Raw genomic sequence first — 15,888 nt, forward strand, 5'->3', positions numbered from 1 at the left:
CTTAGGTTGACAGTGAGAAATCCAAAACCTTGCTGCAATATCTTTGTGAAATAGCTTTATCCCAAGATGGAGACTTGGGATGTCTTGGTTGTAAGCTGGCCAGAAATTCCCATAGATTTTAGAGTTCAAAAAACACCCTGCTTTCCTTTCACCAACCTCAAGAAGTTTCTTCTAGATCCTGGGGTCCAGATCATCCTACGGGAGGGAATGTAGAAGTGTAGTTGGGGACATACACTAGACCAAGCATGTGATCCTGAGAGGTGCTAAATATCCCAAACTTCCCCTGACTTTTCTGCTGTGATTTGAGTGCTTGACACCACTCAGGATTGGCCTGTGAATGAGAGAGAATAATTTGCTGAGCTTGGGCCTTAGAAGTTCTGAGGCTGCTGGGGTCGTGCAGTGTGATTAAACAGTCGTGTAGTATTAGTGCTGAGTATATGGGCCTGCTCCTTGTATCCTTTGTAGACTCCCAAATCCTGCTGAAGTAAATGGAAGGTTTGTAGGATAGAGGATGGCAGGATCCACACTTGCATTTGGACTCTGAAACCTAGAGAAATAAACCTCTTCCTACTTCCTGAGCTAATGGATCTAGGCTCCACAGGGAACTACTTTAGATATCAACAGTCTGTGGCTTTCAGCATGTCTTGAAAAATGCTGTAAGCAAGCAGGGCTTCTGCCCACCTATGGGGCAGCGCTGACAGCTCTGGACAAGGCTTGAGTGATGCAATTTCCATATTTCCTTGTGGTGAGGTATGGGAAATACATCTTCTAATGGGCAAGGGATGTGTGTAGCACAGACATCAGTGAATGCAGACAGTGCTATTGTTGTGTGTGAAATCACACATCACACTGCCATTTGTTTCCTGTAGTGATGTATCATTTTCCTCCCAATGTCCTACTTAATGATGGGGGGGGAGGGAAAGAAATTTTGCCTTAGGGTGCTATTTTATGTATTTTTAACCCATAGTTAACCATGGTCTGATCCCTTAGGTATGATGCACTGTTCAGGGAACTTTCACCTCAGCTCTAACCTCAGAAATATCCTTAACAATTTCTTTAGCTGGTCTCATTTCCCCTGTTTGCTATTATGTCATGTGCATTTAATTTGTTTTAATTATTTTTATAAACAGTGTTGTTTTCTCCTTCCCTGTCCGCCTTCTCCCTCCACTTGGCCCTGCAGCAAAGCCGTGATCCTGCAAGTGTGACTTCTAAGCCCATTATCATTCGGTGTCACTAGGGTGACCAGACAGCAAGTGTGAAAAATCGGGACGGGGGTGGGGGGTAATAGGAGCCTATATAAGAAAAAGACCCAAAAATTGGGACTGTCCCTAGAAAATCAGGACATCTGGTCACCCTAGGTGTCACCCAGTCAGCGTTATGGCATCACTGCAGGTTCTGGGAAAGAGGAGAAAGGGAGATGCAAAGCTCTAGTAAGGTGAAACAAGCAAACAAAGAATTGCCAAGAAAACGGAACAGGGAAACTAGTGAAATGTACAAAGATTTTCCTTTGACTTGGAAAATCTTTTCCTATTACAAAAAGTTCTTTTTATACCCTGAATCTGGTAAAACTTCCATTGACATCAGTGGGATAAGGACTGCAGGATTGGGCCCAGAATTTCCTATCTGCTTAATCCACTGTTGACCCACCTAGTTTTTTTTATTTGTTTGTTCGTTATTGTTTCCCTCTCCCACCCCAAGAAAGTGAACTTTTTGTTGCTGGAGCTAATGTTTTCTCATTAGTTTATTTCCTTATCCTGCCCTGGGATATTTGCACAAGTGTTATTGAACATGAATAATTTATTCCTGATCTCTCTTTATTTTTAAAGGAAACACACTCCCTTTTGACTGGACACCAGCAGCGGTGGATCCTTAACCTGCTTACACAATTTGTCAACCCTTTAATTTGCATGCCTGTGTTTTCACTTGGTCGCCGATGCAGTTAGTTCATTCATTGGGAGTTGATAGGATCCAATCAATAACTTCTGTTTTAATAGCTAAATGCAATATGTACCTTTTTAATAACGAGTTCTCTTGACAGGTTTCAGGCCATTACGCAACTATTGATTGATACCTGTGTCTGCAGATGGTAAAACCACAACAAACTCATTTATCATATGGCCAGAGAAATAAATAAATAAAAATAGTCAGCGGAACCTACTGCTAGTGAACTGTGATGGAGTGAAGCTCCATTTACAGTATCGCAAATTGTTTCAGTGCAAAGCACAGTTCCAGTTATAGTGAACCTCAGCACAGAGTGTAACATTCTGTGACATGATGGAACTATAAATCCTGTGAAAACACAGGCCTTGATGTTCAGAAAGCCATGTGGGCATTTGGTGCTGAATGTGTGTGCTCAATTACCAGCATGACACACATTGTGGCAACTGCATGTGCAAATGACCAGTGGAGTACCCAACTGGTCACTGGCGTGTGCAGTTTTCATGACTGGGTGTGAAGATGTGTGCATACTTAAGAAAATCTGAGCATTCAAAATAAAATAAATAACACTTTTCAATACAACTGATTCATTGAACCTGGCAATCCTGTGTGAATGTTTTGAATAGCAATTAATATGTAACTTGCTGGGTGCTGGTGGCATGGAATACTGAAGCTGAAGTCAGAGTGACCTGTCTCCCCACCACTCCTCCAATTAGCCCCTTAATTCTTGCTGGGATTAGCTTGGTGCCAATAGGCTGAAGCTCTTGTACTATTTGAATAGCACAGAAATTACTTCTCCATAGACATTTTCTTTTGTTTTCTAAACAAAAAACAACCAAAAGATTGGTGTATCTGCCTGAATAGCCACACTTGCACACTCATATTGGTGCTCTTGCATGCTCATGATCACATTCTCTTGCATTCACTGGTACAAATCCTCTCGTTTTGCCAAGCTCATCTGTGGAGGACAGACTTGCTGATATGCATTAGCATCAGCTCAGCATCAAGTGTGTAAGAAGGAGGTCAGATACAGATCCTAGATACAGTGTAGACCTCACCCATGTTCCGGGGCTTCCTTTGGGCTCTGTGGGTGGAGGTGAACCAAAAGCATGCTTAAAAACTGTATTGACTCCCCTAATGGCTGCAGAGCCCTGAAGTGGATGCCTTCAGCAGCTTCACAAAGCAATACACCAAAGCCCTTGTGCTGCCAGCAGGGGCTGTTTCTAAACGAAGCCTGAATAGGGGCCTGATTGCGCCTCTTCCCTTGATTACAGAGCAAGATTTCCTGGGGATGCTGCCTGCTGAATGACAGAGGAGCCTGTCGCTCTGTAATTATCACTCTTTTAACTGCAGAGGGAACAGCTTTCTCTATAGCCTCTTGGTTTCATTTAAAGAGACAAGGTACCACGGGGTTTATCTTCCACCTGCTTTTTTAGAGCAGCACAACCTTCCTATTCTGGGTAGATCTAATGGGACCTGCCTGGACCTCTCCTGCAGACACATGATGCCCCTCTAGCTGCCCCAAAGTTTGTGACACTGAGGGCTGGGTTGGTACTTTGCCAGAAGCCTGATGGCTGCACTTAATTTGCATATACATTTACATACATTTTGTAATCAAAAACAAATGAACACGACCATAATATTTGCACTTACTTGCATCTTCCTTGATAGATGAATACAAATTGCTTGTTGTGTGAATTCACCAGCCGCAAACAGCTGCCTAGGCTCTGCATGGCCCTTGCCCTGCAGTTACAGGGAGAGGGCAGGCAGCTCTGGGCTACACTTTGAGCAGCCCAGATCTACACCCTCTAGTGCAACACTAAGCATAAAACAGATGGTGACTGATGGCTGTAGAATAAATGTGGGGAGAGGAGTGCTATGTGCCTGTGTATGGTGCCTCTGATAGTCGGTGTGCAACCTGTGCCCTTTGGGCTGGAGGTCAGGAGGCTTGGGATGAACACTGCCTTTGCTTTGGTTTCTGATACATTCTTCTTTCTGCTGCTCACTTCCCCCTTTCATTCTCTCTCAAGCTCGTCTTGGATTCAATTCCTTTGGCACATTATAAAATAATAATTTTCTAATCATGTTATTTTTATGTGGTTCCAGATGGGCATCAGAGAAATAAGATCTGTTAAGATCTATTAATTGAATGTTTGTAAAGTGCTGTGATGCGCCAAAGTGCAGCGTAAGCACTGTTTATTATTGCTAATAGTAAATATTAGAGATGAGCTGGAGCCACGGAGGTTCAGTTTGGATCCAACATGTCCCTAAATTCCATCTCTGATTTGTTATGAAATAGTATCCTGTCTCCTTAAAAATGGAAAGGGGCCCAAACTCTCTTACACTGGGCCCTCAATGTGGGACCCGAGGGCTATATTCAGCCCGCAGAACTGATCAGAGGAGGATGGGCAGCCAGGAAATCCGCTTTCCTACTAAAATGCAGGCAGGGTAGGGGAGCCACTTAGTGGATTTCAGGGAGGAGGTTGGGATTTTTGTTTTTGTTTTTAGAATGTTGCCCTAAAGTCACTGCCTAGTACCACCTTGTGCCGGGTACATATTCATAAATGTTCTGGAAAAGGGGATGAATGGTGAGGTGGCAAAATTTGCAGATACAAAATTATTTAAGGTAGTTAACTCTAAAGGAGACTGTGAGGAGTTACAAAAGGAATATCATTAAACTGTTTCCTATCTTTTTGGGCAACAAAATAACAGATGAAATCCAGTGTTGATAAATGCAAAGTAATGCATTTCTTGGAAAACATAATCCCAACTACTCGTACAAAATGATGGGGTCTAAATTAGCTGTACCTACTCAAGAAGTGGATCGTGGCTATTTCTCTGAAAACATCTGCTTGAGGTCAAAAAAGCTAACAATTATAGGAACCATTAGGTAAGGGATAGATAATAAAACAGAAAATGTAATAATGCCATTATAAAATTATGGTATGCCCACCCCTTGAATACTGCTTGCAGTTTTGGGTCACCCCATCTCAAAAATTAGAAAAGCTATAATTGAATTGGAAAAGTAACAGAGAAGGTCAACAAAAATGAATAAGGGTATGGAACAGTTTCCATATGAGGAGAAATTAAAAAGACTGGGACTGTTCAGCTTAGAAAAGAGATGACTGAGGGGCAATATGACAGAGGTCTATAAAATCATGAATGGTGTGGAGAAAGTGAGTAAGGAAGTATTATTTACCCCTTCATGTAACACATAAACCAGGGGGTCACCTAATGGAATTAATAGGCTGGAAAACAAACAAAAGGAAGTACTTCTTCACACAATGCACAGTCAACCTGTGGAACTTGTTGCCAGGGGGTGTTGTGAAGGCCAAAAGTATAACTGGGTTCAAAACAGAATTAGATAAGTTCCTGGAGGATAGGTCCATCAGTGGCTATTAGCCAAGATGGTCAGTGTTGCAACCCCATGCTCCAGGTGTCCCTAAATCTCTGACTCCCAGAATCTGGGACTGGATGACCGGAAGGATCACTCAATAATTTCCATGTTCTGTTCATTCCCTCCGAAGCTTCTGGCACTGGCCACTGTTGGAAGCCAGGATACTGGGCTAGATGGACCATGGGTCTGACCCAGAATTGCCATTCTTATGGTTTCCTGCTCTGTCACAGACTTCGTGTGACTTGGGCAAGTCACTGATAGACTAACACAGGGGAAGTAATGCAAGGTTGGATCACTTGAGTTAATTCTGTAGTATGCATTTCTCTGTGTCTCAGCGCTGCATCTGTAAACACCTCATAAGATGTTGTGAGGTGCTTAACCCAAGATAGGGAGTGATGATGCCTGAGAAAGAAAGTACCCAGTTTGGCTCTCAGATCCCAGGCTGAGCTTGCAATTATAAAGGAACGTATCTTGTTAACTGATCACATGTGAGCTCAGTTCTTCATCCCCTCCCCTTAGTCCACATACCGTCTTTCAGAGTTTCTCACAGGGAACCTGCAGCTCTATAAGCGGGACTCTTTCACGATTTAAGCCTCTCCCCCACTTTCCCCCCCCCCCCCAAAGCTCCTTTGTAACTAACACCTGAGATTATTAAAATGCTTTCAATTCCTTAGTAATGCCCAGTTTCCCGTTCCTTGTTGATGCTGTTTTTTTACTTTCTGCCTTTCACTTAGGTTGGAACTGTGATTTTTAGCTTGGTCACCTTCAATCTGCAGACCTGACTCACTGTTGCTCTGCACCTTGCCCTGTCAGAGAAAGCAAAGTGGGTGTAAAAATGTTACTGGATCAGAAAGAGTCTGAAATCCCTTTGTCCTAGTAAAAAGAACAGAACAGGTTTTGTTAGTCTCTAAGGTGCTGTTCTTTTTGCGGATACAGACTAACACGGCTGCTACTCTGGAACTTTGTCCTAGTGTGAATGACTATGCAAGATGCAGGGCTATGGAGATTAAAGCTGCCTAGTTAGTTTCACATGCAGTAGCCCAAGGCTGTTTGATGTTTTACATTCCTAAAACACTGCAAGGGAAAGTAAAAATTTACTTGTAATGGTTCTTTTTCTAGTAGTTCCTATGCAATTCTCCCTTCCCCTTTTGCTTCTAATCTTTGAATTTTGTGCCTTTAACTACTTCTTAATATATAATATTTATGGTTACTTGTCCACAGTGTGCTTCCTGCTGTGCAAAGAGCAGAGAAGTACCTTGCCCTCAAGGATCTTACAATCTAAGAGCCTGATCCTCTGCTCTTTACTCATGGGAGTAGCTCACTGATGCCATTTGAGTGAATAAAGTGAGTAGGGTTTGGCCCTAGGCACTTGACAACAGTCCTTTTTAAAGAATGGAGGAAGTGGTTCATCTGTGGATGTAGAAATTTGAACTGTGGGTTAAAAGCTGGCTTCAATATCTAGTGCTGTTGGCAGACCCCTGAGCTTCTTTGGCTGCTGCATTTATTCAAAAGCTTCTTTAGTCTCTCGGGTGGATTTTTATTTCTTCTGAGTTTGCCTCTGTACTTGAGAAAAATGACACTCTGTAAATTTTACAGACCTCTGGAGGTTCTCCACAGACCTACACCTGCCTCTCTCCCACCCCTTTCACCTTCTCAGCTTTGCTGTCGTGTCCAAGGTTCCTCTTGGTGCCTTTTTCATCAGGTATTTTGAAAGGAAACTTGTTTTTTTTGGGGATCCCAGGTTGAAGGTTATGGCTTGCTCGGAGTCCATGGCAGAGATAGCAAATAGAGAGAGAGGCTGGTGTCAGCACTCTGTGAATTTCATAGCTCAGTGGTATTTACAGCAACATTCAATAAGCTCCTTTCTGGATGTTTTTGAAAATGTATGGTGTCTATTCCCTGCGGAATCTAAAAAAATTGAAAGAGTATGTATGACTTATTTGCTTAATAAATTGCTTTTAAAAAAAGAGTACAAGGCTTGTGAAAAGAAAAAGAGAGAAATTGAGGAGTTGAAATCACTTGTCTGTGACCCAGGTAAAAGAAAGAGCCTGGAAGGCAGCCAGAATTTCACAGCTTTCTCTCTCTTTTGAACTTTCCCCTTTCATAAAAAGAGGCTGTGCCTCCTGTGAGGGCTGCAGTGTAATTTATGTGTTTAGGAAATAGGGGCTAGATGAAAGGAGTGGATCAGGTGGGTCCAGGGCTGGCTCTAGCCACCAGCATCCCAAGCATGTGCTTGGGGTGGCACTTTTCAAGGGGCGGCATTCCGGCCTTTTTTTTTTTTTTTGCTTCGGCGGCAGCATTCCGCCCCGCCACCCCCTCCCCCCCTTTTTTTTTTGCTTGGGGCGGCAAAAAACCTGGAGCCGGCCCTGGATGGGCCCTATGGGTCTTTTGATCTAGCTGGGAACCTGACTGATTAACTGTGCAGGTCAAGATTTTAAAAACAAAAACTTGATCAATAAATTTAACACAAGCCATGGGTTTGATATATTGCCACCTTGCAGCTGCAGCCTTGGATCTCACAAGCTAAGCAGGACACTGTTAGCAACTGGATGGAAGACCTCCAAGGAAAACACAGGCTGTTGCAGGAAGTGGTGAGGCTGATGCAGTAGATGGCACTCTTTCCTCTGAGTTCCTCCGGTGGGCCCTATGCAGTTTTTGGTTTTGTATTAAATGTGAGATTGAGACATTGTCCACTTGTAAACATTAAGGATCCCATGAACAAAACGTAACTCAGGTAAATAACTTCATTCTGCCTCCCTAAATTCCCCCTTCAGTTTTTGTTCAATAACATAATCTTTTTTACTTGAGGTAAAGTTTTGTGTAGTGATGCTGTAAGCTGTTAAACGGGTACCACGTTCCATCCCAGAGGTGACTGCATTCCGAGTCTGTTGTTGAAATTGTTTTGGGCTCTCTTGGTTGAGAGAAATTATAGAGATAGAATATATTATTTATTTTATTACAGTGTTCTTTGTTTTCAGTGGTACATGCACCTTGATGTTTGCTAGAATCACACACCTCCTGTTTGTGCATATTTATAGGCATATCTTCCCTGGCTGCACCATCAGGAGGACTGCTCAGGTGAGAGAGGCAAGATGCAATATTCTTATCTGCTAACATGCATCGCAATTGGTACATATACATTTAGTAGTATGTTTTGTTTGGTGTGTATATCAGAGAGGACTGAATTAGTCCTTTAAAATTTATAATATATTTATCATCACACTTGCTGTGTCACGAACACCCTGTAACAGCTTGATAATGGAATGTTCCAGCAGAGTGTAAGGCAGATCATTATTAGAAGACAAGGGAGTTTGGAACATTGAGGAACAGAAGGTATGGGTGGTCTGGCAGAGTGGTATGGAATGAACACACCAAAACAATGCTGCGTGCATTGTTAAAGGATGGGTAGAATGGATGGAGTGGTTGTGTTGCGGATGGGGAGAATGAGTAAATGTGGCAGAACGTGGTCCTTAATGGTTTAAACATACACTTTAAGACCTTCCAGTTATATTTACACACAAGATGCTTAAGGATCCTTGTACATATAACAATACACAATGATTAAACATTCAAATCATTGTACATATAAGTCCATTATAAAAACTATGATGACCCCCATGCTGCCATCTTTACTCAGGCAAAATTCTCATTGTTTTCAGTGAGAGGTTTGTGTCACTAAGGAATGAATAAAAATCCATCCAGACACTTAGGTTCCTGAGTCACTTTTGAAAAATTTACCTTATAGTCCCATTTTGAAAAAATGACTCAGGCATTTAAAAGTCTAAGTTTCATTGAAAGTTAATGGGGATTAGGTGTATTTGAAAATTTATCCTAATGCCTCATTTGTTCCGTGGTATCAGGATTTGTCCCAGTGGGCCTAATTCAGGGTGAGATTTCTTATCTGGATAGCTCTACCTGTAATCACTTTTAATGATCAGATATTTAAAAAACTACAAAATCATTCAGATCTTGCTTTTTTTGAAAACTTTTAAGAAAAAAGGAAATTAACTGCAAAAGAAAATACATGAATGTAGTGCTAAGGTTGAGAATTTAAGAATTAAAGGATGGGTTTTCCTACAATCAAAATGTCACACGGCATCCACTCAGTTGCCCCTGACGGGTTTGTGTACTCCAAGTGTGTGCAAGGCAAGGGACTGAAAGAGCTAAAGTATGGTCAGGTTAACAATAAATTTTATGTCTACATGGCACATTTTATCAGAGTATTTCTAAGCACCTCACAACCATTGAGAAATCAATCCGACTTCAGAACCCTCCCCATCACACTGTGAGGTGCAAGTTATTCTCATTTAATAGATGGGAAAACTGAGGAGGGGGAAGTGAATTAGTTATTCAAGGGCACGTAGTGAGATGGCGTAAAAGGTTGGATTAGAATCCAAGAGCTCTATTTCCTAATCCCTTGCTCTAAGCACTCAATTCTTTGTTTCGTGGATACTAGAAAGGCAGCACAATATTGTGGATTATAAAGAATGTGAAATTTACTTTAAATTTTAGGCTAGTAGAGGTCCTTTAAAAAAGTTAAAATCGACCAAAATAAAAACATTGCCCTTTCTTTTTTCTTTCTGATAGAATCTTCTTTGTCCATCAAATTCTAGCTGTGTGACTGCTGTCCCATAATCCCATGAATTGAAACCACCTTCAGCCAGTCAGATTGCTCCCTAACTCCTGCCCGCTTGTTATGATTTTTAGATTGCGCTTGGTGGGTTCTGTAATTTTTTGTGTGTTTAAATTATCAGCGGAGAGGGAAAAGGTTTCTAGCAGCAGAACTTCCTGCTGTTTTCCATCCTCTGTTTCCACACACACACATACACTTTCAAATCTGGAAGAAAAAATACAGTTGCTTGAATAATTCTGATATAACTTGTGGTGTTTGCACTAAAACAGCAAATTTAAAATTAATTCCATGCAATTGGACACTTTACAGAGCATTCCCTCAGGATGGAGTTTAATAACCCTGCCTTTCTCTTTGCACTAGGAATGAGTGTAGGTTTGCATTTTTTTTGTCTAACCCCAGCAAACTTCTGCCTACCCCTACCTGTGCTTCTGTAAATTGACACAGGCATCCCCTTGTGATAGGGTTGCCAATTTCCTAATTGCACAAAACCGAACACCCTAGCCCTGCCCCTTCCCTGAGGCACTGCCCCCCGCTCACTACAGTCCCCCTCCCTCAGTGGCTCGCTCTTCCCCACCCTCACTCACTTTTACTGGGCTGGGGCAGGGGTTTAGGATGCAGGAGGGGGTGAGGGCTATGACTGGAGGTGTGGACTCTGGGGTGGGGCCGGGGATGAGGCCTTTGGGGTGCAGGAGGAGGCTCCAGCCTGGGGGGTGGGGCCGAGGGATTCGGAGTGTAGGAGGGAGCTGCGGGTTGAGGCAGGGGGTTGGGGATGAGGGGTTCAGGGTGTGGGAGAGGGCTCTGAGCTGGGGCAGGGGGTTAGGATGTGGGGCATGAAGGCTCTGGGCTGGGGTATGGGCTCTGGGGTGCAGGGGGGACTCAGGGCTGGGTCAGGAGGTTGGGGTTCGGGGTTGGGGCACAGGTTTACCTTGGGCGGCTCCCGGTCAGCGGCGCAGCAGGGCTAAGGCAGGCTGCTTGCTGTCCTGGCTCCGTGTTATGCCACGGAAGCGGCCAGCAGGTCCGGCTACTAGGTCGGGGGGAGGAGAAGGCTCCATGGTGCGCGCTGCCGGAGTGCGGAGCCAGTGCTTGGGTAGCACATGGAGCCCTGTGGCCCTCCGCCCGGGAGCAGGACCTGCTGGCCACTTTTGGGGTGCAGCACGGTGCCCTAGGACGTAGGGACTAGCCTGCCTTAATTCCGCAGCACTGCCGACCAGGCTTTTAATGGCCCGGTTGGCGGTGCTGACCAGAGCTGCCAGGGTCCCTTTTTGACTGGCTGTTCTGGTCAAAACCGGACACCTGGTCACCCTATCTTGTGACAGTATTGCTTTCTACCTAGTATACAGTCAGTCTTATTGGAGAAATAGCTTCAGAGCTGTGAGACTTGAAGGGAGCATTAAAAGCAGGATTCTTTTATGTTGGGGTCCCAGCTAAGAGTTCGATCAGAATGTGTAGAAAGCTGTGAGAGAAACAAAAGAGCTTTTAATTCTCTTGTGCATTGGATTGTTGCTTCTAGGAGAGACCATTCAGAAGAAAGCATTTCCTGAAATGACTTTGGCTTCTTCCTCTGCTCTCTTTGAACAGCTGTGGGAAGAGTATTTTGGAAGAGTTTCCTCTTCTGAATCTTCTCTGTCTTGGAAGTCTCTTGCTCCAAATCAATCTACTTTAGAGGCTGGAGGTGTTTCTAGTAGGCCCCACTTCTGGCAGCTGACATTGGCCTAGGAAATCAGCATAGTTCAGCAAACAATGGACTCCTAAATAGTCAACTTGTTCAATATGGAATTAAGATAGTGCCATCTGAGGGCACACCACTCTCTTGCTTTATTTTGAAGGTGTAATGTAGCTGGATCAGGTTAGGCACCTCATGAGAGAGATCTGAACAAAGGCTTTGGTGCCCAAAGGTGCTCTTCCACCTGCTGTAGAATCACAAGATGCACTCACTTCCAATGGGCATTACATTTTACCAGGGAGAGGCTGGGAGTGTGTCTTAGTGTAACCCCTCAGCTCAGGTTGCAGTTACAGTTTCTGGTTTGGCATGTATTAGGGTTACCATATTTTGAGTGTCCAAAAGGAGGACACTCCACGGGGCCCCGCCCCAACTCCACCCCTTCCCCAAAGTCCCCGCCCCAACTCCGCCCCCTCCCCTGCTTCCTGCGAACATTTGATTTGCGGGAAGCCTGAAGCAGGTAAGAGGGGGTGGGGGGAGGAGGTGCGGCCCAGTCTGGCCCCCCCTGGCGTCTCCAGCCTGGGTCAGCTCCGGCCCTGGGGTGCCGGCCCCGGGCCAGCCCCTGGCCGAGCACCCCCGGCCCTCCCAGCACTGCCGGTCCCCGACCCCAGGCTCGGCACCGCCGGCCCCGCATGTCCCGATTTTCCCAGACATGTCCGGCTTTTTGGGATTTCCCCCCGGACGGGGATTTGGAGCCCAAAAAGCTGGACATGTCCGGGAAAATCCGGACGTATGGTAACCCTAGCATGTATTTTGGGAACTCTTAAAGTTAATTGAAACTGTACGCATCAGCCCATTTTAGTGCAGTGCATTATAGAAAACTACAAGTCCATGCTGTGAAGAGGCTCAGGACTAGAGTATCAGGAGATCTGGTGGGTCAGGATTGAGGTGCATTGGCAGTTCCATCTTGGTTCCCAGGATGTAAAAGAAGGGGGTGAGTGGCCCTTTGAACAAGTACAAGTCCTTTAGTAACTGTTTCTGGCAGCCTTTCATGAATATACAAACAGCCAAACCACCTTTAGTTAATCTGCACACATAGCACCTTTACATCTCTGTCTTTTAATTGTTTTTCTCTTGTGCAGTGCAGGAGCTGCTTTCAGGAGGAACATGCGCTTTCATTGTCTTTGTTCACCTCTTGCTGTTTCTTTTATCTTCCCTGCTGTTTCTGTTTTTGTTTGATTTTTTCAAATGATCCATCACATTTTTATCATTTTCTAGGAATCTTAAGAGTTCACCCTGCCCTACCCTGGGGCTTTGCCATGTATTCAGCATTTTTGTTGCTGCTGCTGCTGCGCACTCTGAAGTTTGTTTGCACATAGCAGAGGCTGCTCCAGGATATTGTCTGTCTACCTCATGTAACTTCACAGATTTTTTTTTTTCCTGTTGGCCTAATAGCCACAGTAATGATCCTTCTTTCCCCTCCCAGTGTCTTTACCTCAACACCCTCCCCCGCCTCGCAAACCCACTCTGTTGCGGAAAACAGAAGGAGAATAGATGAACCTTGTTGGGTGCCCTGAAACTTGGCAAACTCTGACTCTGTTTGACAACTTATTTTGGAGGGGAAGGGTGCTTTCCTCTCACCCCGAGACCTAGCCAGGGCTCTCCGGGGGCTCTGCCCTGGAGTTTATGGTAAGTGGTGTTTTGTAGCTCCTTAAGGAGCTAGTGCTCTCTACTACCCTCCCCTCAGCTTACCTGTCCCATTCTGACACGACCCAGGCTCTGATTCACCACTGTAGTAGGGAGCAGGGGGGGAGTGCGCTCATCCTAATGTGGCAGGATGGGAGGCTGATCTCAGGGAAGGGACTGGGGATGGGGGGGCAGGGAGGGGGGAAGATGACAGGATAATGTGACGAGAAAGCAGAACTGTCAGAGCAATCTCAGTTGGCAGAGGGAAGAGTGTCGTCGTTGTGACTGGCGAGGCTGGCTTTCCTGTGCTGGCGTTGGCAGGCAAAACTGTCTCTTTGAAGCAGAGCTTCAGGAGCCGGGGGAAGGGGAGCTGGACTAAGCAAACAAAAATAAGAACAAAACCAAACCAAAAAAAGAAAATGGGTGAGAGAGCACCTGTCCTCTGATTGCTGCTTGTCTGAAGTGGGAAGGCCACATTGCCATGGCAAATTGACCATTAATGCACCAGCTCAGAAGGCATAGCAATACCCTCTTTGTATTTATGTCTTCAGCTACTGAAAGTTTTCAGCTACTTGGAGTGTTGTAAGGAAGACACGAGAAGTAATTCTACTGCTCTACTCCGTGCGGATTAGGCCTCAACTTGAGTATTGTGTCCAGTTCTGGGTGCCGCATTTCAGGAAGGATGTGGACAAATTGGAGACAGTCCAGAGAAGAGCAACAAAAATGATTCAGGATCTAGAAAACATGTCTTATGAGGGAAGGATTGAAAAAATTGGGTTTGTTTAGTCTGGAGAAGAGAAGACTGAGAGGGGACATAACAGTTTCAAGTACATAAAAGCTTGTTACAAGGGGGAGGGAGGAAAAATTATTCTTCTTAACCTCTGAGAGCAGGACAAGAAGCAATGGGCTTAAATTGCAGCAAGGGCGGTTTAGGTTGGCCATTAGGAAAAACTTGCGAACTGTCAGGGTGGTTAAGTACTGGAATACATTGCCCAGGGAGGTTGCAGAATTTCCATCATTGGAGACATAGGCGCCGACTTTCTAATGTGCTGGGGGATGCTCGACGCCCGGCTCTGCCCCAGGCTCTGTCCCCACTCCACCCCTTCCTCCAAGGCCCCACCCTACCCCGCCTCATCCCACCATGCCTCTTCCCCCCCCCCCGTTCCACCCCTTCCCCCCAGTGCACCATGCCCTCGCTCCTCCCCCTTCCTCCCAAAGCCTCCTGCACACTGTGAAACAGCTGATCATGGCGGGCAGGAGGTGCGGGGAGGGAGGGGGAGGCGCTGATCCGTGGGGCCTGCGGGCAGGCATCAAACAGTGAGGGGGTGGGGGGAACTGTTAGGGGAGCTGATGGTGGGTGCTCAGCACCTACCATTTTTTCCCTGGGGATGCTCCAGCCCCAGAGCACCCACGGAGTCAGCACCTAGGATTGGAGATTTTTAATAGCACGTTAGACCTGTCAGGGATGGTCTAGAATAATACTTAGTCCTGCCCTGAGTGAAGGGGACTGGATTAGATGATCTCTCAAGGTCCCTTCCAGTCTTACGATTCTACGACTCTGTGATTAGCAGCAAACAGGGTTCTGTTGCAGGGACATCCACTGGCAAAGCTGTGAGCTCTGATTTTTTTTAATCCTTCATTGGAATTGGTCATTAGGCTTTCAGGAGGACCCTCCCACCATATGTCCCAGCAACTTTCTTAGAAATAAGAGCAACTCCCCTTTAATACATGTTAATCTCCTGCCAAATTATTTCCCTCTTTTCCCCTCTTGGAGTTGGCTTGGGTGTGAAGTCCTCTGTTCTTGCCTGAGTATATGTCAGTGTGGATCCTACTGTAGGTGCACATGCACCTCGTGCGAGTGACTGGAGTTTCTTTGGATACCAGTGTCCATTACTTCTGATCTTTTTGTATCGAGTGTTGTGAACTCTTTCTATCTGTCTGAACTGAACTCTACTGGTCAGACCCCTCCCAATACCGAACGTCTTGTACGTTCCCTCCACTCCTATATGCCTCCTCCCCATAAAGGCCCCTAAACATGGAAAATGCAAAACCTGCAGGCTTTAAGCCTTCTATCCTGTGATTGACTAATCCCCCTGAAAGATGGACGGATACAGAGGGTGTGTCTTCTGTTGGAGGAGTTTCAGATACCAGGCAGATCCTTGGTCTGTTTCTCATTCTGTGTGAGAACAAATAAGTGGCAAGGGAGGTTTTTTTCCCTCCTTCTTCTGAAACATCAAGGATGGTCACAGATAAAGATAGGACATTGAGTGGGGTGGGCCAGGGCTCTGAGATGGCACCGAGCATTCTCTCTCAGGTGCTTGGCTGGCTGCTTCTTGCTTACGTGCTCAGGATCTATTTGATTGACAAATGTGTGGTTGAGAAGGAACTTGGCGGGAGGGTGTCACCTTCCACTGCAGTGTGTATGCGCGTGGGTCACTTGCCAGGATTATCTGGGTATATCTCCCCTTATCATTTTCCTGCATGGGGGGAGGGGGGCCTTGAGCACTGCTTCACCTCCTATTCTCTGCCTGTGACACATAACATTCCAGTCTCCTGTGGGCTGTAATACTTTTG

The 15,888-nt window shown here is 45.4% G+C and overlaps 1 protein-coding gene across 1 annotated transcript in view; it reads left to right on the plus strand.

The window, feature by feature from the left end:
- NRXN3 (neurexin 3) overlaps positions 1-15,888 on the plus strand; it is a 1,374,011-nt gene that overhangs the window by 1,888 nt on the left and 1,356,235 nt on the right. The gene's annotated exons all lie outside the window — the stretch shown is intronic.

Source organism: Malaclemys terrapin, chromosome 4 (assembly GCF_027887155.1).
Source record: "Malaclemys terrapin pileata isolate rMalTer1 chromosome 4, rMalTer1.hap1, whole genome shotgun sequence".
Taxonomy (NCBI): domain Eukaryota; kingdom Metazoa; phylum Chordata; order Testudines; family Emydidae; genus Malaclemys; species Malaclemys terrapin.